The sequence below is a fragment of the Pongo abelii genome, chromosome 6 (assembly GCF_028885655.2).
Source record: "Pongo abelii isolate AG06213 chromosome 6, NHGRI_mPonAbe1-v2.0_pri, whole genome shotgun sequence".
NCBI lineage: Eukaryota > Metazoa > Chordata > Mammalia > Primates > Hominidae > Pongo > Pongo abelii.
This window is the reverse complement of record NC_071991.2, coordinates 25,091,317-25,117,537: the sequence shown is the minus strand read 5'-3', so window position 1 is coordinate 25,117,537 and position 26,221 is coordinate 25,091,317. Positions and strand designations below refer to the sequence as shown.

At 41.5% G+C, this 26,221-nt stretch overlaps 1 long non-coding RNA gene across 2 annotated transcripts; it reads left to right on the top strand.

The window, feature by feature from the left end:
• The first annotated feature begins 493 nt into the window (after positions 1-493).
• On the top strand, positions 494-24,699 carry LOC129060254 (uncharacterized). Of its 2 annotated transcripts, none has more exons than XR_008526831.1 (4): positions 494-719; positions 23,343-23,435; positions 23,690-23,779; positions 24,444-24,699. It is a non-coding gene; the product is annotated as an uncharacterized LOC129060254 (long non-coding RNA). The 2 variants fall into 2 exon arrangements; XR_008526830.1 differs by having other exon boundaries at positions 514-719; positions 23,343-23,439; positions 24,444-24,693.
• Positions 24,700-26,221: the final 1,522 nt, after the last annotated feature.

Sequence of the window (26,221 nt, the reverse complement as noted above, 5' to 3'; positions counted from 1 at the left end):
GGCTCTTCCCAGCTGTAAAATTCTGTGATTTTATCATATTTGATCATTTAAGCACAAATAGTCCCTCCAACAGACAGCCTTGAAGGTGCACTTTAGAAAAAATCACTGAGTGGTAAATCGTGTGCCCTTAAGTGAGAGTTTATTATCTAATTCTCTGGGAAGCAGTCGAGAATTTTCCTCCCAAATGTGAGATTTACTTTAAGCTTAAATTATTTTTAAAACGTAGACAAAACCCATGATATCATCCTTCTATTTATTTGTAGATGTGAAAAGGAATTCTTACCAGTTCTGAGACTTAGATAAATACACAAGAATAATAATAACCTTCGCAGGAAGGTATTGAACATTAGACAGTTACCGAAGGCAAACGTTATTTGTTCCATGGGAGCTCCTCGACTGGGTCTTTTGATTCTGTGTGTAAGCTGCTAGAGCAGGCAATTACTGTTCTTTTTCTATTCTGGGTCTTAAAATACCTTAGAATTCTTTCTATTGTGATCCAACTGTTAGGAGGAAGACTCCAGCCCCAGTGTGGGAAAGACTCCATGTAACAGTTCTTAAATGAAAACCCCAGGCATGTGCCAGGTGGGCACAGGGGAGGAGAAGAAGGCTCTTCATTCATTCAGTCTGCCCACCATCACCACGTCCCCACTGAGCCATGGCGCCTGGGATCCATAGACCTCCCCTTGAGGCCCTCAGAGTCTAATGCGGGGGACACACAGGTAAGCAGATAATTTCAATGCAGTGTAATGGTTTCTATAAAATACACATTCAGCAACAGGGGAATGATTGAGTACATTATAGCAGATCTATAGAAAGGAGGATTATGCATCAATTAAACGCCATGTTTTGGAAGAAAATTTTTATTTTTATTTTTATTTTTATTATTTATTTATTTATTTATTTTGAGACGGAGTCTCACTCTGTCGCCCAGGCTGGAGTGCAGTGGCGCGATCTTGGCTCACTGCAAGCTCGGCCTCCCAGGTTCACACCATTCTCCTGCCTCAGCCTCCCAAGTAGCTGGGACTACAGGCGCCCACCACCATGCCTGGCTAAGTTTTTTGTATTTTTAGAAGAGACGGGGTTTCACCATGTTAGCCAGGATGGTCTCGATCTCCAGACTTTGTGATCCGCCTGCCTTGGCCTCCCAAAGTGCTGGGATTACAGGCATGAGCCACTGCTCCCAGCCCCTGGAAGAATATTTAATATGGCTTTTTTTTTTTTTTTCACTGACTTTGCTGTTAAGGCAAAGAAAAAGTCATGCTACAAAGTTCTATACAGCATGGCCGGACACGATGGCTAATGTCTGTAATCCCAACACTTTGGGAGCCCAAGGTGGGCAGATCACCTGAGGTCAGGAGTTCAAGATCAGCCTGGCCAAAATAGTGAAACCCTATCTCTACTTTAAATACAAAAAATTAGCCAAATGTGATGGTGCATGCCTGTAATCCCAGCTACTCGGGAGGGTGAGGTAGGAGAATCTCTTGAACCTGGGAGGTGGAGGTTGCAGTGAGCTGAGATTGTGCCATTGCACTCCTGCCTGGGCAACAGAATGAGACTCCATCTCATAAAAAAAAAGAAAAGTTCTGTGCAGTATGAATCCACGTTATATGTATTATACAATATGTAAAATATATATAATATATACATATGCATAAACGCACATAGTACATATACTCTATCATTGACACATATGTGTATAAATATTTATATATCTAGAACCACATAAAAGGATAAACATTATACCCTATCATATAAAGAATAAACGTTTATCCACATAAAAGGATAAATATAATAACAAGTAGTTATTGAACTCTTAATACATTCCTTAATATACTCGGGATACTCTCTTTATGTTCTATATGCCATTTAAGTCTTAAATTTACTTTATACAAAATCATATATGCAAAAGTGTGGCTCTAACACGTGTACAATGTAAACAATAAAAATAAATAGGGACAGGCATAGTGGCTCCTGTATGTAATCCTAGCACTTTGGGAGGCCAAAGTGGGAGGATAACTTAAGGTCAGGAGTTCAAGACTAGCCTGGGCAACATAGGGAGATGCTGTCTTTACCAAAAATAAAGTAAAATAAAAAGTTAATAGGCCAGGTGCTGTGGCTCTGGCCTGCAATCCCAGCACTTTGGGAGGCTGAGGCAGGTGGATCACCTGAGGTCAGGAGTTCGAGACCAGGCTGGCCAACATGGTGAAGCCCCCTCTCTACTAAAAATACAAAAATTAGCCAGGCATGGTGGTGGCGTCCTGTAATCCCAGCTACTTGGGAGGCTGAGGCAGGAGAATGGCTTGAATCCAGGAAGCAGAGGGTTTAGTGAGCCAAGATTGCACCACTGTACTCTGGCCTGGGCAACAAGAGCGAAACTCTGTCTCAAAAAAAAAAAAAAATAGAAAATTTAAAAATTTTCTAATTTTCTAATTCTTAATGTGTTGAGTAATTTTTTATTGTATTCTGGACATTTTTCACACTATGCTCTGTGAATCTGAGTCTTGATAAAATGCTATAGAGATTTTTTAAAAATTTAAGCAGGTAGTAACCTTGCAAGATTCAAGCCACAAATTCCTACCCACCTTCTGTGTGCATTGGTTCACTCTAGTGCCAGTTCTGTTTTCAAGGCCCTCATAAGAGCTATTTAGATGTGTCCCACTGGTGCACCACCTAAGGGCCATTATGGGATCTGGGTAGTGTTCCAACCCATCCTTCAGTTCTCAAAGACTGTGATTTAGCATCAGGTCCATATATATATTATATATTCAGTTTTCCCCACCAATTTTAATACTCTCAAATTCTAGTGGTTCATTGAGATCTTTTTAAAGTCTTCATAATTATCTGTACATTCTCTTGTTTATCATTTTCAATCCACTTTTATTATTTAAACATATTCATTTTTATAGTGTTGCTCATAATCCCAGTATCTATAGTCTTTGTAGATCTGACTCTATACTTTGTTGTTTCTGTTGGCTGTTGCTCATAGTGACTTGTTTTTTTCAGAGATGTGTTTGTTTATTCCGGGCTCCAAGAAAATATACCTGTATGCATTTGCTTTAACCTAAAATTTTGAGTTGAAGTTTTCCAGGACACATATGTGGTATGAATTCTGGTCCAACTCCTCATTATATATTTGTCATTAGGGATTCTCAGGGACTATTCTTTTTTCAGTCATTCAACACAGACCTAAGAAAAAGACCAATGATTTTTCCGACATTTATCTCTGTAGAGCAGGATTTTCATTTAATGTATTCAGTGAGGGTTTCATCGCTCTAGGGCCCCTTCTCTATGATGAGGCTTCTGACCTGTCCTTTTGTCATGTTAGGACTTCAGACTTTGTTTACATTTTTGTATGTATGTTTCTCTAACACCCTTGATAGACAAACATTCGTCCTCAGGGAAAAAGCCAGCTTCAGAAACTGCATGTCATTCTTGTCTCAATCTTTATTATTATTATTATTATTATTATTATTATTTTGAGACAGAGTCTCACTCTGTTGCCCAGGCTGGAATGCAGTGGCACGACCTCAGCTCACTACAACCTCCGCCTCCCCAGTTCAAACAATTCTCCTGCCTCAGCCTCCTGAGTAGCCGGGATTACAGGCATGCGCCACCATGACTGGCTAATTTTTGCATTTTTAGTAGAGACAGGGTTTCATTATGCTGGTCAGGCTGTTCTCAAATTTCTCACCTCATGATCCACCCATCTTGGCCTCCCAAAGTGCTGGGATTACAGGCATGAGCCACGATGCCTGGCCATCATTCTTTATTATTGTCTTCCACTTCCAACTTGTATTTAAGCTCAGCATACTTAAAATATGCTTTAAATATGTTGTTCAGCATTTTTAGGTGTTCTATAATAGGAGGTGTGTGTGTGTGTGTGTGTGCTTGGTCTGGTATATAGCTTTAAGTAAAAGTTTGTCCCTAATTTTTTCCTAAATTTACTATAAAATAATGCTAATAAGCACACCAAATATCAGCAGTGGTTTAATTTTGAAAGTACTTATGAGTTATTTTTTCTTTATGTTCATTTATATTTTCAGAAATTTAAAGAGGATCCTTTGTTATTTTTATAATTAGGCAAGGGTTATGAAAGGAACATTATGGCAAGGAATTACATGGTGTAAAGGCGGCAAAACAGGAAGTTAACAATAAAGGAATTACATGGTGTAAAGGCGGCAAAACAGGAAGTTAACAATAAAGGAATGAGATGAAAGAATTCAAAAAGGAGGGAATTGTGGAGCTGATTATAAAATTCTTACCTGAATTCTGTTAAATACACAATGAAATTTCCAATAAATTATATCTCAAAGAAGTATATGTTAATTTTTTTGTTAAAGGTAATTTGAAGTGTACTTCCCTTGCTTGTACTGAATATAACCTTGACTAAATCTGACTTCATAGAATTTTTGCAAAACTTAAATGAGATAATAGTTGAAAAAATGCCAGCTCAGATGAAACACACAGTTTTGAAATTTTTAGTAGCATTACATTATGGCAGTAAGACTTAAATAATGAAATGAAAAAGCTTCTGGTTATTAAATTGCTGATTATATCAGAGTCAAATGACATATACTTGTGTTTGAAATTCAGGTGCAGACTTTCAATATAAGAGAGTTCACTTTCCTATATTCCAGTAAACAGTATCCTAATCGCCATCAATAGCGTTTGTCAAGCACATGATTCGGGTGTCAGCATTGTGCTAAGAGAGGGAAAGGTTATATAAAGAAGTATTTACCCTTGAATTTCAAATAATTTTTATGGGGATGTAAAAACATAGTAAATCCCCTTATGTGGCTCAGAATTTATTAAAGCCCATACAATATAGACACAAGTAAAAAACAGAGTTGAGCCACATAATCTTTAAATATCTTGTAACTCAAAGTCTTTTTTTTTTTTTTTTTTTTGAGATGGAGTCTCACTCACTCTGTTGCCCAGGCTGGAGTTCAGTGGTGAGATCTCGGCTCACTGTAACCTCCATCTCCCAGGTTCAAGAGATTCTCCAGCCTCAGCCTCCTTAGTAGCTGGGACTACAGGCACGTGCCACCACGCCCAGCTAATTTTTTGTATTTTTAGTAGAGATGGGGTTTCACCATGTTAGCCAAGATGGTCTCCATCTCCTGACCTTGAGATCCACCTGCCTCAGCCTCCCAAAGTGCTGGGATGACAGGTGTGAGCCACCGACCCCAACCAGTAACTCAAAGTCTTTGACTCCAGCCCAAGATGCTCTGGGTTTAAGAAAGTTCACCTTTATGTCAGGTGACATTCTTCGCTGCCATGGAGTAGAGATAGAAAAGCCTGTTTTATAAGTTTATATATACTTCCCAGTGTTGTGTCATATGAAAAGTAGGTGCTGATACAAAATATAAAAATAAACAACAACAAACCTCAAATGATTGAGAGGAGAAATACAAAGTTATTGCATTTAGCTGAGGATTCATGTCATATTTAATTTTTACTGCAGCTTTGCCTTCTCGGTGTTTGCAAATTAGGTTAAGGAGTTAAAACGGATATTTTCTGGCCGGGCGTGGTGGCTCATGCCTGTAATCCCAGAACTTTGGGACGCCAAGGCGGGCGGATCACGAGGTCAGGAGATCGAGACCATCCTGGCTAACACGATGAAACCCCGTCTCTACCAAAAAATACAAAAAAAGTTAGCCGGGCGTGGTGGTAGGCGCCTGTAGTCCCAGCTACTCGGGAGACTGAGGCAGGTGAATGGCGGGAACCCGGGAGGTGGAGCTTGCAGTGAGCCGAGATCGTGCCACTGCACTCCAGCCTGGGCGACAGAGCCAGACTTCACCTCAAAAAAAAAAAAAAACACGGACATTTTCTGAGAATCCACTATCCCACCTCTCTACGTGATTATTTTTTCATTGTATTTATCACTGTCTGATATGCTGTATGTATTTCCTTGTTTATTCTCTCTCTCTCCTGTTAGAATCCTAGCTCTATATGGCAGAGATTTTGGCCTGTTGTTTTCAACAGGCAAAAACCTTTTCAACATTGTACCCTCCATCCTTAGAACTGTGCCTGACACACACCAGGTACTTAATGATTATTTGTGGAAGGAATTAATTACTCTGTTATTTAAGAATGAGAGCAAAGCCAGATACGGTGACTTACACCTGTAATCCCAGCACTTTGGGAGGCTAAGGCGGGTGGATCACCTGAGGTCAGGAGTTCGAGACCAGCCTGGCCAACATGGCTAAACCCAGTCTCTACTAAAAGTACAAAAATTAGCCAGATGTGGTGCCAGGCACCTGTATTCCCAGCTACTCAGGAAACTGAGGCAGGAGAATCGCTTGAACCCAGGAGGTGGAGGTTGCAGTGAGCAGAGATCGTGCCACTGCACTCTAGCCTGGGAGACAGAGTGAGACTACGTCTCCAAAAAAAAAAAAAAAAAGAATGAGAGAGAAAACAGTCTCAGTCTCAGGGCTAATATGGCTAGGAGAGTTTAAAGTATTCTGTGGTAGTAGTTGTCAAACTTTATCACCTGTAAGGCTTGTTAAACCACAGGTGGCAGGGTTTCAGTCTCAGCATTTCTCATCTAAAAGGGAATGGACAGAGCATAAGAATTTACATTCTAGGGCTGGGCACAGTGGCTCATACCTGTAATCCCAGCACTTTTGGAGGCTCAGGTGGGTGGATTACTTGAGGTCAGGAGTTTGAGACCAGCCTGGCCAACATGGTGAAACCCTGTCTCTACTTAAAATACAAAAAAAAAAAAAAAAAAAAAAAAAAAAAAAAAGCTGGGTGTGGTAGCATGTGCCTGTAATCCCAGCTACTCGGGAGGCTGAGGCATGAGAATTACTTGAACCTGGGAGGCGGAGGTTGCAGTGAGCCAATATCGCACCACTGCACTCAAGCCTGGATGACAGACCAAGAGTGTCTTAAAAAAAATAGGTTTTACATTTTAACAGGTTCCCAAGTGATGCTGATGCTGATATTTCTGATTCTGGGGCTGTACTTTGAGAACCTCTGCTCTTAAAAAAAAAAAAAAAAAAAAAGATGCCCTTTTGTATAAATGGATCTCTACCCTCACCCCTATAATCCCAGTGTCATATCCGGAAGTGCACTTACCTAGAACTAACTACCTATTGCAATTTGAAAACAAAGATTACTACTCTCACTTCAATTAAATTAATCACATGTTATTCTTATTGGGTGATGGGGAGAGTAAGGAAGAGGAAAGAGTCCAGGACATAATTTGGGAGATGGAGTAATAGAGCCCAGGGAAGTCAAGAGGCTTGTCCAAGGTCCACAGCTCATGGCCAATAGATAGTCTGTCAAATTTTCACTATATAAAATTGGCACAAAATGTGCCAAATCTACATTTAGAACATTCGTTTCTGATTGCCATAGAGAAGACAGAACTAAATTCCAAGTGAAATGATACTTAAGAGATCTAAACGCCAAAGGAACATGTCTTTTTAAATTTTTGTTTTTCTGAAAGCAAGATATACTCCTGCACAATGGAGAAAAATAATTAGAAACAATAAAAGTATTTATGATAATGGGAGATAAACCTATTAAAAATTTTATTAGATAAAGATGACAAAATTAACTTTCCCTGTTTTCATTTTAGAATCACTGAACATTTGTGTTTCCATTATAAAAATAGCAATGAAAAGAAAATTGGACACAGCATTACCCTTTTCCCTCTGCGGGGTGGAGGAGGATGATTTCTTCTCCCTCGAAAGATGAGGAAGGCCTACTGCGGGTTTAATTAAGGAGGATGTTGTATGCAGAAAAAGAGCAAGGCTTAAGGTAACACCCCGCAACTGAGTTCCCCAGGCTACATAGTAGTTGTACACTTGGGCTCTGCACTTGGACTATGTGATTTAGAATATTGCCTCTGCCACTTCCAATACTTTGGACCAGGTACTTAATATTTCCATCCTTCAGATAATCCTTCTTTTTGAGATAGGGTCTTGCTCTGTTGCCCAGGCTGAAGTGCAGTGGTGCAATTATAGCTCACTGCAGCCTCAAACTCTCAGGCTCAAGTGATCCTCCCACTTCAGCCTCCTGAATAGCTGGGACTACAGTTGCACACCACCATACACAGCTAATTTTTTAAAATTATTTTGTACAGACAAGGTCTCACTGTATTGCCCAGACTGGTCTGGAACTCCTGGGCTCAAGTGATCCTCCCGCCTCTTCCTCCCAAAATGCTGGGATTACAGGTGTGAGCCACCATGCTCTGCTGAGATAATCCATTCTTTAGAAGATGGTGAGGAATTATTCGATGTCAGCTGAGTTTATCTATCCTTGGCATAAAATGACATGAATTCAATCACATTGTGGGAAAGTGATCCATCCATTTGAAAGGATTCTCATCAATAATGTATCTATCCAGTCTCTCACTCTAAATTCTGAGCTGGGCACTCTGCATTGATCTCATTTTGTGACATGACATAGATAGACCTGACTCAGACACCTGCTGCAGCCTTTGTAGCTGTTGCCATGGGGAGAGCATCTGCTGATTGGGCAGAAACTATAATTTTGAAAGAATCCTGGGAGAAATATGTTTAATGAAAAAACAAATGAAAAACAAACAGCAAGTTTAGATAAGAGAAATACAAGAAAAGATGGCCTATGAAAGAAAAGAAGATTTAAAATAACCTTTTTTTTTTAAAGTAAAACAAAGAATATTTCAATAATTTAATTTGCACAGGGTCAGCCCTAGGTGAGCCTAAGCAGAAACCAGGTGCATGGGGCCTCTTCCTCTAAATTTATTATAGTTGATATGCAGAGGAAGTTGTTAGTTATTGGTTCATTTGTTTGGCTGAAGACAAAGAGAAGTGTTCTGTGCATGGCTTCCTGGGGGGAAACTGTTGGAAGTGCAGGATTGGAGACCCTGAGTGTGCTGGCTCCTTAGTCTGGCCCCAGAGCAAAAGTGGATGCAAGAGAGGGATGGAAGTTATGGTAAAAATCTAGATGACCAATAGATATGACACCTTATGAGATTTAAGAGACAAACAGTGGCATTAGGTTGGTGCAAAAGTAATTGCCAGCCAGGTGCAGTGGCTCATGCCTGTAATCCCAGAACTTTGGGAGGCCAAGGCAGGTGGATCACGTGAGATCCCAAGTTTGAGACCAGCCTGACCAACATAGAGAAACCCTGTCTCTACTAAAAATACAAAAATTTGCTGGGTGTGGTGGTGGGTTCCTGTAAGTCAAGCTACTCAGGAGGCTGAGGCAGGAGACTCACTTGAAACCAGGAGGCAGAGGTTGCAGTGAGCTGAGATTGCACCATTGCATTCCAGCCTGGGTGACAGAGCGAGACTCTGTCTCAGAAGAAAAAAAAAAAGTGAAGCAATTGCTGTTTTAGCAAAAATCGAAATTACTTTTGCACCAACCTAATGCTTTGGGTACCAGGTTTCACAATACGGCGTGCCTCTGCAGGGAAAGCCGTTCCTCCTCTACTCTGCTACAGGCCATGGAGAACCCCAGCACCTGAGCTGAAGAGGTGCCTGCACCCAGCCGAGGAGCAGGAGGGACTCTTGCACATAGTGAGGCACTTTATGTTTACATTTATTATTTTAAAAAATTAGTGTCCTGGCGCGGTGGCTCATGTCTGTAATCCTAGCACTTTGGGAGGCTGAGGCGGGCAGATCATGAGGTCAGGAGATCGAGACGATCCTGGCTAATACGGTGAAACTCCGTCTCTACTAGAAATACAAAAAATTAGCCGGGCATGGTGGTGGGCACCTGTAGTCCCAGCCCCTTGGGAGGCTGAGGCAGGAGAATGGAGTGAACCTGAGAGGTGGAGTTTTCAGTGAGCCAAGATGGTGCCACCGCACTCAGGACTGCTTTTGTGTCCATTTGTAGTATATTCTTTTGTCGTTGTTTTCACAGAGGAGCACAGCAATTTTTTTTCTGAAAGGAAAAAAAATGTGTGGCTCTATATTTTCTGTATCAGCAATTCAAGAACATGAATTAAACAACAGTTGAACTCTAGCAACCTTGGAGGACAGTACAAGAGAAGAAAGAAAGAAAAAAAAGAGAGGAAAGAAAAGGAAGGAAGGAAGGAAGGAAGGAAAGAAAGAAAAGAAAGAAGAAAGGAAAGAGAGAAGGAAAGAGGGAAGGGAGGAAGGGAGGAAAGGAGGGAGGGAGGGAAGGAGGGAGGGAGGGAAAAGAGATTTAAAAAAAAAGAAAGACAAGTAAGATTAAGGATCAGTTCTTTGCCTCCCGAATTTTTCAGAACAAACTTTCAGCTTTCAGACCACCATTCTGTCTCATTTGGAACAGTTTCTTAAGATTTCTTTTTGAAAAATTCTAATTGGACTATAGCGATAACTAGAATCTTGAGCACTTAACTATGAACCAGACAATATTCTGATTGCATTCATCTATTTAGCCCTTTGAGTGGCATGTTGTTTTTAATTCCATTTTATAGATGAGAAACATAGGATTAGAATGACCAAATAATTTGTCCAGGGTCTCAAGCTACAGAGAATAGAACCAAGATTTGAATGAGAATGTTGGGTACACAGAGCCTTATTTTAAACTTCTAGGAATGGAATACCACTCTTCACTGCTCAAACACATTCAGTTGCTTCCCATTACTTATGCTTTCTTCTATCTAAAATCCTTAGCTATTATTATTATTATTATTAATTATTTGAAATGGAGTTTTACTCTGTTGCCCAGGCTGGAGTGCAGTGGTACGACCTCTGCTCATTGCAACCTCCACCTCCTAGGTTCAAGTGATTCTCCTTTCTCACCCTCCCAAGTAGCTGGGATTACAGGCACCTGCTACCACGCCCGGCTAATTTTTGTATTTTTAGTAGAGACAGGGTTTCACCATGTTGACCAGCCTGGTCTCAAACTCCTAGCCTCAAGTGATCCACCCGCCTTGGCCTCCCAAAGTGCTGGGATTGCACGTGTGAGACACCATGCCCGGCCCTTTAACTGATTATCTAAATCAGAGTTTCTAAGTGGTCTTCTGTCTAACTTAGCACAGCCTGCCCAGCTCCCTCTCCCAAGAACAATCTAGAGAATCTATGGTGGGGAAATGTCAGGATGGGGAAAAAAGCCATGAGAAGTTGCTGGAAAGCAGAGGGCTGTTTTCAGTCGAGATCAACTGTGTGTGTGAGAAGGGGAAGGGTTGAGAGCTGCTCTAGAGGCCAGTGCAGAATGTCCTGAAACTAAGAATTGAAGTTCTGGTCTTGCTTCTGTCTTCTCTCCAACCCAGGCAGCAAGTGTCCTCAGGGAGAGTGTCAGGCAGGATTGAGCGAGGAAAGCCTCAGTACACCATGGATGCAGCCTTGACAAATGCAAAGAGGACCCCACAGCCAACACTGCCCATAGAGGAATCCCCACTAGGCAGCAATGGCCAGGTCAAAGCACCCCTGCTGTGCCCAGCTTTTTGTCCGGGGATTGCTCCAGAAGAGTTTGGCTCAACTTAAAATATTCATGAATTAGAATTTTATGGTAATAATTGATTTTTTATCTATCCATCTATCTATGTCAGTATGTATTCACAGATATTTACTTTATTCTATAGATTAGAATGCATCCTTATTATTATTGATATTATTATTTTGTTGCTCAAATTGTCCCAGATTTGCTCATTAGGGGCTTTTTTTTTCTTTTTGATGGAGTCTTGTTCTGTCATCAGGCTGGAGTGCAGTGGCCCAATCTCGGCTCACTGCAATCTCTGCTTCCCGGGTTCAAGCAGTTCTACTGCCTCAGCCTCCCAAGTAGCTGGGATTACAGGCGCCCACCACTATGCCTGGCTAATTTTTGTATTTTTAGTAGAGACGGAGTTTCACCATGTTGGCCAGGCTGGTCTCAAACTCCTGACCTCAGGTGATCCGACCACTTCGGCCTACCAAAGTGCTGGGATGACAGGCATCAGCCACCACACCTGGTCTCATTAGGGGCTTCTTCAAGTTGTCTTCTGCACTTTTTTTTCCCCTGTGGCAATGGGTAAAAGATTTTTTTATATTTTAGGTAGAGACAGGGTTTTACCACATTGGCCAGCCTGGTCTCAAACTCCTGACCTCAAGTGATCCACCTGCCTCAGCTTCCCAAAGTGCTGGGATTACAGGCAGGAGCCACTCCTCTAGCCTTTTGTACTCTGTTGAGGTGCTCTCTCATTCTACATTTTCTTGAACATTGCATTACTTTCTGGCATCATGAAATGTTCCAGGCTCATATTATTACCTTTTTTTGCCCCAGTCCTAGAATCAACCATTTTTCCAAGAAGCTCTGTTTGTTTGTTTGCTTGTTTTTTGGACAATGGTACATAGAAAGCAAGATCTGAATGGTAGGTATATAAAAAGCATTTTGTAAAGTGTTATGGAAAACTAGAGAAAAAAATCAGATGAGGGCAGTGTGTCTTCTAAGTTTAGCAGAGTGTACTCACTAGACACCCAGTAAGTGTTTGATGTTAGTGTGGCTACACTTGTAACCAAATATAGTCAATGACAAAAATGCTTTATCTAGACAGTATGGGCAGGGTGACCCACTAGCTCTGCTTACCAGGTATTGAGGAGTTTCTTGGGACACTGGACTTCAGCAGATGAGGCTTCTGGAGGGCGGGAAGCATAGGTTGTGTGGCTCTCTGAGACATCAGGAGTTGCTAAGAATTCCTTTCTCTGCCCCTTAGGCATTTCAGATGCTGTCATTCTCCATGAGTAGCATTTGCAGCGTGGATCTCATCCATAGCTTCTGATTCTCTGCCCTATCCTCACTGAGCTCTAAATAATAACTTTGGACCTTTCAACACGGCTCAGATAAGCTGTGATGGGAAACATGGTCTGTGCCAATGGAGCACATGGTTCTGCCAGCAACAGCCTGTTGGAGCAGGAGGTGAGAAGTCCAGATGTACAATTACAACTGGGCTGCCAACAGCATCCCATCTGGGGTTCACAGAAGTGCAACTAAATCAACAAAGGCTTTGTTTCAAGCGTCGCTGGCCACAGCTGCTGTAGCATCTCAGTTTTTCCTATCAAATATTTTCCACAAGGGCTGAGTGGGAGGCTGAAGGATCAGAGGAAGAAAGGTTTAGAGATGAATGCATCTTAGGCTTGCATAGAAACTCGGTCAAACATCGTGTTAAATCCCCTGCCTTTATGCACAACTGTATTATTGTCCCCATTCTGCAGATTCAGAAACTGAGGCTTCAGAACCATTAATGGTTATGCCCAAACTGCCGCTAGAGAAGAGATGAGAGTACTCTTTCCTCTAAGACTAGCACTCATTTTTCCACACTAATGCTTCCTCAGTTATGTTCCTGAAACCCACATAATGTGTATAATGAGAAAGTCCTATAAAAAAATGTTTACTGAATCTAGATTTCCCATCTTATTTGTGCATGAAGCTTTCTTCACCAGATTCCCATTATGAGACCACAGAGAGCTGAGTCTAAGAAAGTCGTCACGGGTGGGGAATTTGAGGTTTTTTTAAAAAAGAAGTGAAAAATCACAGACATGTTAGAAGTAGTAAAATACTGTAACCACTCATGAGGGAATTGTTTGGGTTGATAACTCTATTGGACTGATAAAACATAAGGGCATTTTGATTAGCTGAGCCATGGTTTGCTTTAGACTACAAAGTACCGTCCCTGTCTTTCAATGCGGCTGTTTCAGTGGTATTTGTTTCAATCCTATTTTTCAGCCAGTGGGTGAAGGACAGCAGTCACATAAAAACTTTCATTAAGAGATTTCAGGCTTGGCACAGTGTAATCCCGGCACTTTGGGAGGCCAAGCTAGGTGGATTGCTTGATCTCAGAAGTTTGAGACCAGACTGGGCAACACGGTGAAACCCTGTATTTACAAAAAAAAATATGCAAAAATGAACCAGACGTGGTGGTGTGTGCCTGTAGTCCCTGCTACTCAGGAGGCTGGGGTGGGAGGGTAGCTTGAGTCTGGGAGGTTGAGGCTGCAGTGAGCCATCTTCATGCCACTGCACTCCAGCCTGGGCAACATAGCAAGACCCTGTCTCAAAAAAAGAGAGATTTTTAGAGACTCTGAGCACACACAGTGTTACTTTGGGGTCCAAAGTGTGTGAGGCAGAGTCACTGAGAGAGCCAATCTCCTCATCTTGCCACAGTCTAGTGCAGGGCTGGCCCTTTGAGAATTTGTAGTTGTGGAAGCATTAGGAGATAGCACCTCTGACAAATACCTTGACACTTTTGTACAGGGAACTCCCGCCTATCAGTGATAAAAAGAGAGCAACCCCGTTTTTTAAAAAAAGAGGAGAGTTGCTATGAAAAGGATATTTGTAGAATGGGAAGCCACCAAGGTTTTGACCATAAGATGAGAGCCCAAATTTACTGGTAATTAGAAATAAGACAAATGCAAATTCAAACCACAGTGAGCTACTTCTTCATGCCTACTGGACTAGGTGACAGAGTTGGTGGGGCTATGGGAGGCCACATGCTCTGTTGGTGGGTGGGTGGACTGGTACAGCCATTGCGGTGTTACTCATGCAAATCATATATGTGCATACACATGCCTCAGCAATTCCTTGCCTGGTATTTATTTCAGGGTCCATAATGGAACTTGTACAAGGAAGTTTTTTGCATTATGGTTTATGGTGGGGAAGTTGGTGGCAACCTGGAAATTCATTACTAGAAGTGGAGAGGTAGGGATAGGCAGGGGTTATATAGTTTGGATATTTGTCCCCTCCAAATCTCATGTTGAAAGATGATCCCCAGTGTTAGAGGCGGGGTCTGGTGGGAGGTGATTTGATCAGGTATTAGTTCATTCTCACACTGCTATAAAGATACTACCCGAGACTGGGTAATTTATAAATAAAAGAGGTTTAACTGACTCACAGTTCAGTATGGCTGTGGAGGCCTCAGGAAACTTACAATTATGGCAGAAGGGGAAGCAGGCTCCTTCTTCACAAAGTAGCAGGAGCGTGTGTGTGCATAGGAGAAACTGCCAAACATTTATAAAACCATCAGATCTCATGAGAACTCACTCACTATCATGAGAATGGCATGGGGAAACCACCCCCATGATCCTATCACCTCCCACCAGATCTGTCCCTCAACACCTGCGGATTACAATTCAAGATGAGATTTGGGTGGGGTCACAAAGCCTAACCATATCAGATCACGAGTGTGGATCCCTCATGAATGGCTGAGCACCATCCTTTGGTAATAAATGAGTTCTCACTCAGTTCGTGTGAGATCTGGTTGTTTAACAGAGTCTGGAACCTCCTTCTCCCTCTTGCCACATGTTATGCCAGCTCCCTCTATATCTTCTGCCATGTTTGGAAGCTTCTTGATGCCTCACCAGGAGCAGATGCTGGTGCCATGCTTCTTGTACAGCCCACAGAACCATGAGCCAAATAAACCTATTTTCCTTATAAATTATCCACCCCCAGGTGTTTCTTTAAACGACACAAGAACAGACTAACACAAAGGGTAATATTCCAGTGATAGGCATGATACAGCTACACGGGTTGTTGAAATAGTGAAACAGTGTCCTCATGTCATGTGGGTTGATAACCTGCTGCTTCTCAGCCTACTAAATGCCTCTCCATCTCCCCTACAAACTACCCTAACCTTTCCTGCTGTGGCAATTTAAGATTAAATTCTGAATTTCAGGAGCCTCTGGGACCCAGTTCCAGCCCAGCATTGAGGCTCCCTCCTCATTAGGTCATGCCTGTGTTGTTCAAGGGTTAAATATTTTGTACATTAACTGTGTGGAGGGCTCAACCACAATAAATTTATACCATGGGCTACTAGGCAGTAGTTAGAAGCAATGGCTGTAGATACAAGCTTATATCTTAAAAAACTAGTTCTTAGGCAAGTGAATTGTTCTATATTAATGTAATTTACAAAAATTAAAAATTGCATGCACACAAAACTAAAATGTGCATTTTGTAAGAACACATTCAAAAGGTGAGACACACAAACGATACATTAAAATGATTGCTTAGGGAAGAAAAGAGAACTGGAGTGAGTTATGGCAATTAAAGGGAGTGAATGAATGAATGAATGAATGAAAACAAGATGGACAATGCACAGGTCCAGAGGACATATCATGAAGTAAGGAGTATGGCCAACTCAATCGTCTTCCCCTGGAGTTCAAAGTGAGAAAGCATTAGCTAAAACATAACACCATGAGCCAGGCACTGTTGAAGGCACTTTGCATGTAGTAACTCATTTGATCCTGACAATATTCTCAAGCCTGCCCAGGTCCTATTTGCCTTTGGATCCAGTCCTGGCCATTTCCCTCTCTCTGCTGTATCCTATCAGTGTTAACGTTGTTCCAGTGGCTTCTGGACCAGCCAAATTGACCAACCAGAGCAGCAGAAGAAAAAGGTAGGAAAGTGGTCCTGCAGCTGGTTGGTAAGCCATCTGAAGGCACACAATGGGGACTGTGTTAATTTCATAGTGCTGCCATCAGATTTACCACCGATTTAGTGGCTTAAATCAATACAAATGTATTATTGACAATTCGGTAGGTCAGAAAACTGAAATCGGTCCCACTGTGCTAAAATCAAGGTGTCAAGGAGATCATGTTCCCCTTTCTGGAGGCAGTAGGGCAGTGGTCCCCAACTGTTTTGGCACCAGGGACTGAATTCGTGGAAGACAATTTTTTCATGGACCACAAGCAGTTGGTGGTGGTGGTAGTTTCTGGATGATTCAAGCACATTATATTATTGTGCACTTTATTTCTCTTATTCTATTATTATATTTTATTTTTATTATTACATTGTAATATATACTGAAATAATTATACAATTTATCATAATGTAGAATCAGTGGGACCCCTATGCTTGTTTTCCTGCAACTGGATGGTCTCATCTGGAGTTAATGGGAGACAGTAACAGATCATCAGTCATTAGACTCTCATAAGGAGTGGGCAACCTAGATGCCTCACGTGCACAGTTCACAATAGGGTTCACATTCCTGTGAGAATTTAATGCCACAGCTGATGTGACAGGGGGTGGAGCTCAGGCAGGAATGTGAGTGATGGGGAGCATATGTAAATTCAGATGAAGCTTCGCTTGCTTGCCCTCCACTCATTTCCTGCTGCTTGGTCCAGTTCCTAACAGGCCGTAGCCTGGGGGTTGAGGACCCCTGCCCTAGGGGATCATCTATTTCCTTGCCCTTTTCAGCTTCTAGAGGCTGCTCACATCACAGTTCTCTGTTCATAACCCCTTTCTCTGTTTTCAAATCCAGGAACATTGCATCTTTCTCACCCTTCTCCCATAATCACAGCTCCCTCTCTGACTCTTTTTTTTTTTTCAGGTGGGGTCTTGCTCTGTTGCCCAAGCTGGAGTGCAGTGATACCCAAATCCTAATCCCCAGAACGTGTGAATATGTTATCTTATATGGACAAAATGATTTTGCAGATGTGATCAAGGTTAAGGACTTTGAGATGAGGGTATCATCTCAGATTATCCAGGTTGCATATTATCCATAGCTCACTGCAGCCTCAACTCCTTACATTGAAGTGATCCTCTCTTTTCAGCCTCCCAAGTAGCTAGGAACTACAGGTATGCACCATGATGCCTGGCTAATTTTTACATTTTTCTTTTGTAGAAACAGTCTTGCTATGTTGCCCAGGCTGCTTTCAATCTCTTAGGCTGAAGCAATCCTGCTGCCTCAGCTTCCCAAAGTTCTGGGATTACAAGCATGAGCCACTGTGCCCAGCCTCTCTCCGACTCTGACCTCAGCTGGAAAAGTTTCTTTAAAGGACTCATGTGATTAGGTTGAGCCCACCTGCATAATCTGAGATGATACTCTCATCTCAAAGTCCTTAACCTTTATCACATCTGCAAAATCCTTTTGTCCATGTAAGATAACATATTCACATGTTCTGGGGATTAGGATTTGGGCATTTTTAGGGGACCATTATTCTGCCCACGGAAGAAATGAACAGAAATATTTTGGGGTGAAATGATGCCAAAGGAGAAAGCAGAGTAGAAAAGAAGGGATTTTGCCACTGATGTTGGTTTCCATGTGACCTCATATCTAATTCAAACACTGATGAAATCTGCCAGCATTTGAGCTGTACTTAGAATACAGTCATTTGCAGAAGATCAAAAAAGATCCTGGAAAAAGAATAAGATAATCAAAGGGGTTGAGGGAAGCAGTTCCAGACTCTCAGATTAACTGCAGAGTGGGGAGGGTAGAGGTGGAGAGGGTGGTGTAGGAGGGTTATGGGGGCAGTGTGAGGGTGGGAGGAATTGCAGGCTCCCAGAAGTACTGTGAAACATGAAAATAAATGAGGTGAAGAGAAGAAAAAGGCTGAAAAGTATACATTTCCTTGTCTTTCATAAAAGAAAGCTAAGATAGACTGGGCGCGGTGGTTCACGCCTGTAATCCGAGCACCTTGGGAGGCCGAGGAGGGTGGATCAACTGAGGTCAGGAGTTTGAGACCAGCCTGGCCAACATGGTGAAACCCCATTTCTATTAAAAATACAAAAAAAAAATATTATCGAAGTGTGGTGGCGGGCACCTGTAATCCCAGCTACTCAGGAGGCTGAGGCAGGAGAATAGCTTGAACACAGGAGGTGGAGGCTGCAGTGAGCTGAGATCGTGCCATTGCACTCCAGCCTAGGCAACAAGAGTGAAACTCCATCTCAAAAAAAAAAAAAAAAGAAAAGAAAGAAAGAGCTAAGATAACTAAGCTCTCCAATAAAAATAGCAAAAACAGCTTTTTTTTTTTTTATTAGAGAGCTTAGTTATGGAGAGGTAATTTTGGTATTAATGTTTTAAGGGAATTCCTAGCAGAATCAAAAACTGTATGTTTGTCTTCCAAATGAGTGATAAAGATGACAACAAGTAGAGCATTGCCCAGACATCAGAAGGCCAAATAGAAGATTCAATAGCAGAATATTAAAATACAGCATGAAACAGACTGACAGAGGCTGGATCCAGGAGGCACTTATACCAGTGATTTGTACCTAATGGTGTAAATTCCACTGCCAAGAAACAAAGACTCTCACACTACAAGGCTGTATTTGTTTAACAAATTGCTGCTTGTGAAACATCTTGCTAAAGCTGAATGACCTCAAAAGTCTAAAAGCAAAGTTGAGAAAGGCAATATTAATTAAAAAATAAAAGGTGACTTCTAGTGTAGAAAATAGTAACCTAACATCTAAGGCAAAACTATTGGCCATGACAAGCAGGAAAATTACTTACAATAAAAGTCTAAAATCAATAATACAATTTTGAGATTATCAAAGTTTTATCCTTTGAATCAATATAATAAAATACAACCCATGGGAAAGACATGAAAATCATAATTAGAGGATAATTTTTTTCTTGTTCTTTTTTGAGACAGAGTCTTGCTCTGTCGCCCAGGCTGGAGTGCAGTGACATGATCTTGGCTCACTGCAACCTCCGCCTCCCCTGTTCAAACAATTCTCCTGCCTCAGCTCCTGAGTAGCTGGGATTTCAGGCACCTGCCACCATGCCTGGCTAATTTTTGTATTTTTAGTAGAGATGGGGTTTCACCATGTTGGCCAAGCTGGTCTTGAACTCCTGACCTCAAGTGATCTGCCCACCTCGGCCTCCCACTGACCTCAAGTGATCCACCCACCTCGGCCTCCCAAAGTGCTGAGATTATAGGCGAGAACCACCTCACTCAGCCTAGAGAATGATTTTGATTGTTATATGTTAATGACAAATTAAGGACACAAAAATTAAATATGGATATAAATGATATAAACAATGAAAATAAGTTAGATGGAATGAATAGGATTTTTTTTTACTTTATTGAAAATATACCTTCTTTTCTTATGTTTGTGATTGTTTATACAAATTGATTATATGATACACACTAAAAAGCACAAAGATTAAAAAAAGCATTCAATAAATATAGAATTTTTACAAATATTTTATTAAATAACAATTGTCTCACAGCTCAAGATTAAAACCACAGACTATTCAGAAAATAAGGAAACTTCTTTTTTATTTTAAAACATTACAGAAACAGGCTGGGGGCAGTGGCTCACCCCATAATCCCAGCACTTTGGGACACGGAGGCGGGAGGATCACCTGAGGTCAGGAGTTCAAGACCAGCCTGGCCAACATGGTGAAACCTCATCTCTACTAAAAATTCAAAAGTTAACCGGGCATGGTGGCGGATGCCAGTAATCCCAGCTAGGGAGGTTGGAGTGAGCTGAGATCGCACCACTGCACTCCAGCCTGGGCAACAGAGTTATGACTCTGTCTCAGACACACACACACACACACACACACACACACACACACACACAAATAACCCCTGCCACCAAAACCACTATAGAAGCATATATTCAGTCATGTGCCACATAATGACACTTGGATCAGTGATGAATTGTGTCTATGACAGTGGTCCCATGAGATAATAATAATGTATTTTTTGCTGTTTCTTTTCTATGTTTAGATACACAAATGCCATTGTGTTACAGTTGCCTACAGTATTCAGTACAGTCATATGCCGAATAGATTTGTAGCCAGGGAGCAATGGGCTCTACCATATGGCCTAGGTGTGTGTTTGGCTCTACCATCTAGCCTTGTGTAAGCTCACTCTGTGATGTTCACACAATGATGGAATTGCCTAATAAAGCACTTGTCAGAAAATATCTCTGTTTTTAAGTGATGAGTGACTGCAGTGTGGTCAAAGCAGGACTCCAAAATAAATTCTTAGCTTTGAATATTTCGTAATAAAATAAAAAGGTGAAAATAAACAAAATGAAGCATTCTAACTAAAATTTAAAAATAAAGAAAATAATTATACTGTCTACTTAAACAACATGAAACCATGAAACCTAGCAATAAATGTATTTTAGAAAAGACTAATAGAATAACTAAAATAATAGTTATTTTAGTATAAATATTATAGTAAATATAAAATGAAATAATATTAGTAATATTAATTAGTAAATAAATAGTAATTAATATTAAATAAAATACTAAAATAACTGGGGCTGGTGGTGGTGGCTCACACCTGTAATCTCAGCACTTCCGGAGGCAGAGGTGGGTGGATCACTTGAAGTCAAGAGTTTGAGACCAGCCTGGCCAACGTGGTGAAATCTCTACTAAAAATACAAAAGTTAGTCTGGCCTGGTGGTGCACACCTGTAATCCCAGCTACTTGGGTGCTGAGGCAGGAAAATTGCTTGAACTCGGGAGGCAGAGGTTGCAGTAAGCAGAGATCACACCACTGTACTCCAGTCTGGGCAACAGAGTGAGAATCCATCTAAAAAAAAAAGAAGAACTAAAACATTAGCAAGTTTCAAAACACGAGAGAAAAAAAAAGAGGTGTAACAATAGAAAATAATAATGCACTTTTAATGCATTATTATAAATGCAATTATGAGGGGTACATAATTATATTCTATTAATAATGAAGCAACTTAATGAGATGTATTATTTTTACATAACATAAATTGACAATGGCAAATTGATATAAGATCAAATAAGAATTTGAAATTATACTAAGGAATGAAACAAATGAGAAATATTTAATGTGGGTGTTTTCTGCTCCCTGTCTTTACAAAAAGACAGAAAGCTATAAAATTTATCCTATAAGGTAGATGTTGCTGTTCCCAATACCTGACCAAGATAACCAAAAGTATATAAGAATAATCTCACTTGTGAATAAAAACTATGTGATTAATAACAATGTCAGTAAGTAGAATTTAATGATACATTAAAATAATAATATGAAAGTACAAAGGGTTTATCCCAAGTATAGAAGTGATCAATATTAAGAAAAACATTAATATATTACTATAGCTTGTATTACATCTCTGAAAAATGAGTCTATAAATCAATAAATGAGTAGATATTAAAGGGTGTTTTATCAAGTCATTATTATTTTAAAGTCTTATAAAGACATATAAGAATTAGAGACTACTTCCTTAATATTATCAAGAGTATATTCTAAGCTATTAATAATAATTGACATTATGCTCCAAGGAGAAATAAGCCCTCTAAGGATTTCTCTTCAAACAAAGCACCTAACAAAAGTCCCTTGTCTGCCTTTTTAGTTAATTCACTTTTGAAAGTTATGTGTATCTTGGCTATCAAGGAGGTTAGAGACTCAACTTTCATCTGAAAGAACTCTAAGTATCTGATATAATGTTTGTCCCCTCCAAATCTCATGTCAAAATATGATCCCCAATGTTAGAGGCGTGTGGTCATGGGGTGGATCCCTCATGAATGGCTTGGTGCCCGCCCCAAGGTAATGAGTGAGTTCTTGCTCTGTTAGTTCACTGAAGAGCTGGTTGGTTATTTATTTATTTATCTACTTATTTATTTTGAGACAGAGTCTCGCTCTGTCACCCAGGCAGGATTGCAGTGGCATGATCTCAGCTCACTGCAACCTCCACCTCCCAGGTTCAAGCAATTCACCTGCCTCAGCCTGATGAGTAGCTGGGGCTACAGGCGCCCGCCACCCCGCCTGGCTAATTTTTTATATTTTTAGTGGAGACGGGGTTTCACTGTGTTAGCCAGGATGGTCTCGGTCTCCTGACCATGTGATCCATCCGCCTTGGCCCCCCAAAGGGCAGGAATTACAGGCGTGAAGAGCTGGTTGTTTAAAGGAGCCTGGCACCTCCTCCTCTCTCTCTTGCTTCCTCTCTCTCCATGTGATACACTGGCTCCCCATTCACCTTCTACCATGATTGGAAGCTTCCTGAGGTCCTCACCAGAAGCAGACACTGGCACCATGCTTCTTGGACAGCCTGCAGAACCATGAGCCAAATAAACCTCTTTTCTCTCTAAATTACCCAGTCTCGGGTATTGCTTTATAGCCATGCAAAATGGACTAACACAGTAACCTCAAGACACTAGTTCTCTTCCTGCTTCCAGGTGGGGCACCGCTTGCTTTCTCACCAGGTGCTGCTTTGGAAACACAGCACAATGAGAAACAGAAAGCTCGCTTTTACTTCTTAGGGGTTATCTGGTCTGAACCCCCATTTTGCATGTGAGAACACTGAACTTTGGAAAGGAAAAGTGAGTTATGTAAGACCAAACACTTACTGGCAGAGCTAGGGATGAATAATCACAATTTATAGAACACCTGCCACTCACCCCTTGAACAGCCTTAGGAAAAATATTGCACTTCCTATTGCATTCTTTTTTTGTTTATTTTTGAGATGGAGTCTCACTCTGTCACCCAGGCTGGAGTGCAGTGGCGTGATCTCGGCTCACTGCAACCTCCGCCTCCTGGTTTCAAGCAATTCTCCTGCCTCAGCCTCCCAAGTAGCTGGGATTACAGGCACCCACCACCACACCTGGCTAATTTTTGTATTTTTAGTAGAGACAGGGTTTCACCATGTTGGTCAGGCTGGTCTTGAACTCCTGACCTCAAGTGATTCACCTGCCTCATCTTCCAAAGTGCTGGGATTACAGGACCTATTACATTCTTGCAGATGAGAAGAGTGAGACTTGGAGGCATTAAACATCTGTGCAAAGATCACCCAGTTAGAAGAAGTGGAGCAGAGTGGACAGAACACCCAAGATAAGTTTGTAATTTTTACTTTTTATAACATTTCATAAAATAATGTTAAAATGTTTATCTCTCTCTTTTTTTTTTTTTTTTTTCTGAGACAGAGTCTTGCTCTGTCACCCAGGCTGGAGTGCAGTGGCATGATCATAGCTCACTGCAAACTCGACCTCCCCTGCTCAAGCAATCCTCCCACTTCAGCCTGATGAGTAGCAGGGACTACAGGTACACACCACCACACCTGGCTGATTATTATTTTTTTTTATTTTGCAGAGATGGTGGTCTCGATATGTTGCTTGGCTGGTCTCGAACTGGGTTGAACCAATCCTCTTGCCTTGGCCTCCAAAAGTGTTGCAATTACAGGTGTGAGCCACCATACCCAGCCTTGTACCTCTTTTAAATATTTGTTCACTATTTATTCAATGAGTCAGGATCAGCATATCACCTACCATATCAAGGGCAAACCACCAAAGCAGAAGTCCAGAACAGAGACCACATTTCTGATGTATGACATGTTGACATGGCCTAGGACCCTGTCTCTTAATCTGGTTCGGAGACAGTTTTGGATTGGAACTCAAATTTGCTGGTTCCATAGCCTGTGTACTGGGCTATGGCACTCAGACCTCCTGATTCCTGGACAAATGTACTTTCCTTGTGAACCCCTTTCTGAAAATCAAAACTGAAGATGGCATTATTTTCCCCTCCCAGGTCATTCCAGGGGTATTTCTTGTCCACCTACGTTGTGCAGAGTAATAAACATGAGACCAGGCAGGCAGGGTCTAGCCTCACCTGGAGGATAAGACCGGGCTGAAACATGCAACTGCATTTTCAGGCTGTAGTTTAACATTTGTCTCTGGAAATTCCAGCCAGGTGGGGCTAGTCTTGACTTCTCTGGCTTGTTTAGGAAGCTTTCTTTTCTGGCTCCTGATGTTTGGCTTTCTGCGGGAAGGTGCCTGTAAACTTTCTCCCCATGGACTCTGACCTTGCTGCTTGTAGTCTAATCATGGCTTTGGTTTCTTTCTTGCAGGAGAAGGCTTCCACTGCACAACTGGAAGAAACCATTGCTTTGGGAATTTTCTATCCTGCAGCCCTTAGCTACCCTTTGCTGGAATGCTGCCACCATGACTGCTAGAGACACTTCGTGGAAGCCCACAAGATGTGCCATCTTTTCTCATGTGGGCCAGGCACAAGCTTCTGTTCATTCCACCTATGGTTTGAAGGTCAACCCTCTGCAGCACCTGTTTAATCTCTAGAAGAGATGCTAATAAAACTTGGAAATGGGCCGAGCGTGGTGGCTCATGCCTGCAATCCCAGCACTTTGGGAGGCCAAGGCGGGCGGATCACGAGGTCAGGAGATCGAGACGATCCTGACTAACACGGTGAAACCCATCTCTACTAAAAATACAAAAAATTAGCCAGGTGTGGTGGCCGGCGCCTGTAGTCCTAGCTACTCTGGGGGCTGAGGCAGGAGAATGGCGTGAACCCGGGAGGCGGAGCTTGCAGTAAGCCGAGATGGCGTTACTGCACTCCAGCCTGGGCAACAGAGCAAGACTCTGTCTCAAAAACAAAAAACAAATCAAAGAAAAAACTTGGAAATGTTGTAGCTCAGGTATCTGCATTATGATTGAAACCACCTTTGCAAAAAGTATGACAGTGAGAAAAACATGACATAGAAAAATTATGACAGAGAAAGAAATCTGACCTGATTCCATTTTGCTTCTAACCTCCAAGCTGCCTTTGTTCATTCTGGGCATAGACCAACTTAACCATGGGAGAAATTTAATTTACAGTTTGACTTTGAATCAAGGATAATAGGACTCCCTTTCTAAAACTGATCTTCTCTTTGTCCCAGTACTGAAACCATCTTTGTAAGATCCGTGAAAGACCACGAGATTGGGATTATAGGAGGGGTCTGAAATCTGCTAAGATGTAGGCTTAGTTAAATAATAACCTGCCATTGTTCCATAGCTTGCTTTCTTATAATCCCTAATCACTCAGGATTCATGAAGCCAGACTTCACAAGATTTGTGACTTCCCCAATTGCTCATATAGATAACATCTCTACTGTAGAACCTAAAAGAGGCCTTTTGAGATGTTTTCCAGACTATTGCATTCTTAAACTAACTCCATTTGGACCCATGACTCATGACTCAACCCAGTCCCGTGGTCCCCACCCAAAGGCTGACTCAGCTCATGCGGACTGTTTTCCACACCCCTATGATTTTATCTTCAACCAATAAGCACTACCCATTGCTTAGCCCTTCCCGGCCAAATTATCCATGAAAACCCTAGCTTCCAAGCTTTCAGGGAGACTGATTTGAGTAATAAACTCCTATCTCCTGCTTAGCTGGCTCTGTGTTTATTAAACGCTTTATTACAATACTTCTGTCTCAGTAAATTGGCTCTATCTGTGCAGTGGGGGATAAGAAGCCATCAGGCAATTACACGATTACTCCTTAATACTTAATTAACAGCAATACTCATAAAACACTATTTCTAAATATTTATTCAACACAATCCCCAGAGGCCCAGTGGCATGAACCGTAACACTCAAATTTTTCAAACTGATACCTTAAACTTTCTGGGCTTTATTCACTTCCCAGATATGATGAAAATCAAGTTTCACAGCTTCCCTTTAGGAAGTTGAAATTATTTCTGATTCATGCCATAACTGCATCCAGTTCTCTCTCCTGCAGTATTTTTTGCTCAAGCCAAATGGGGCTTGTTGTGTTTTATCCTCATTCACACCATATATTTCTACACTGTCACCCCTTTGTCCAAGCCATTCTTTTTGCCTGACATGCC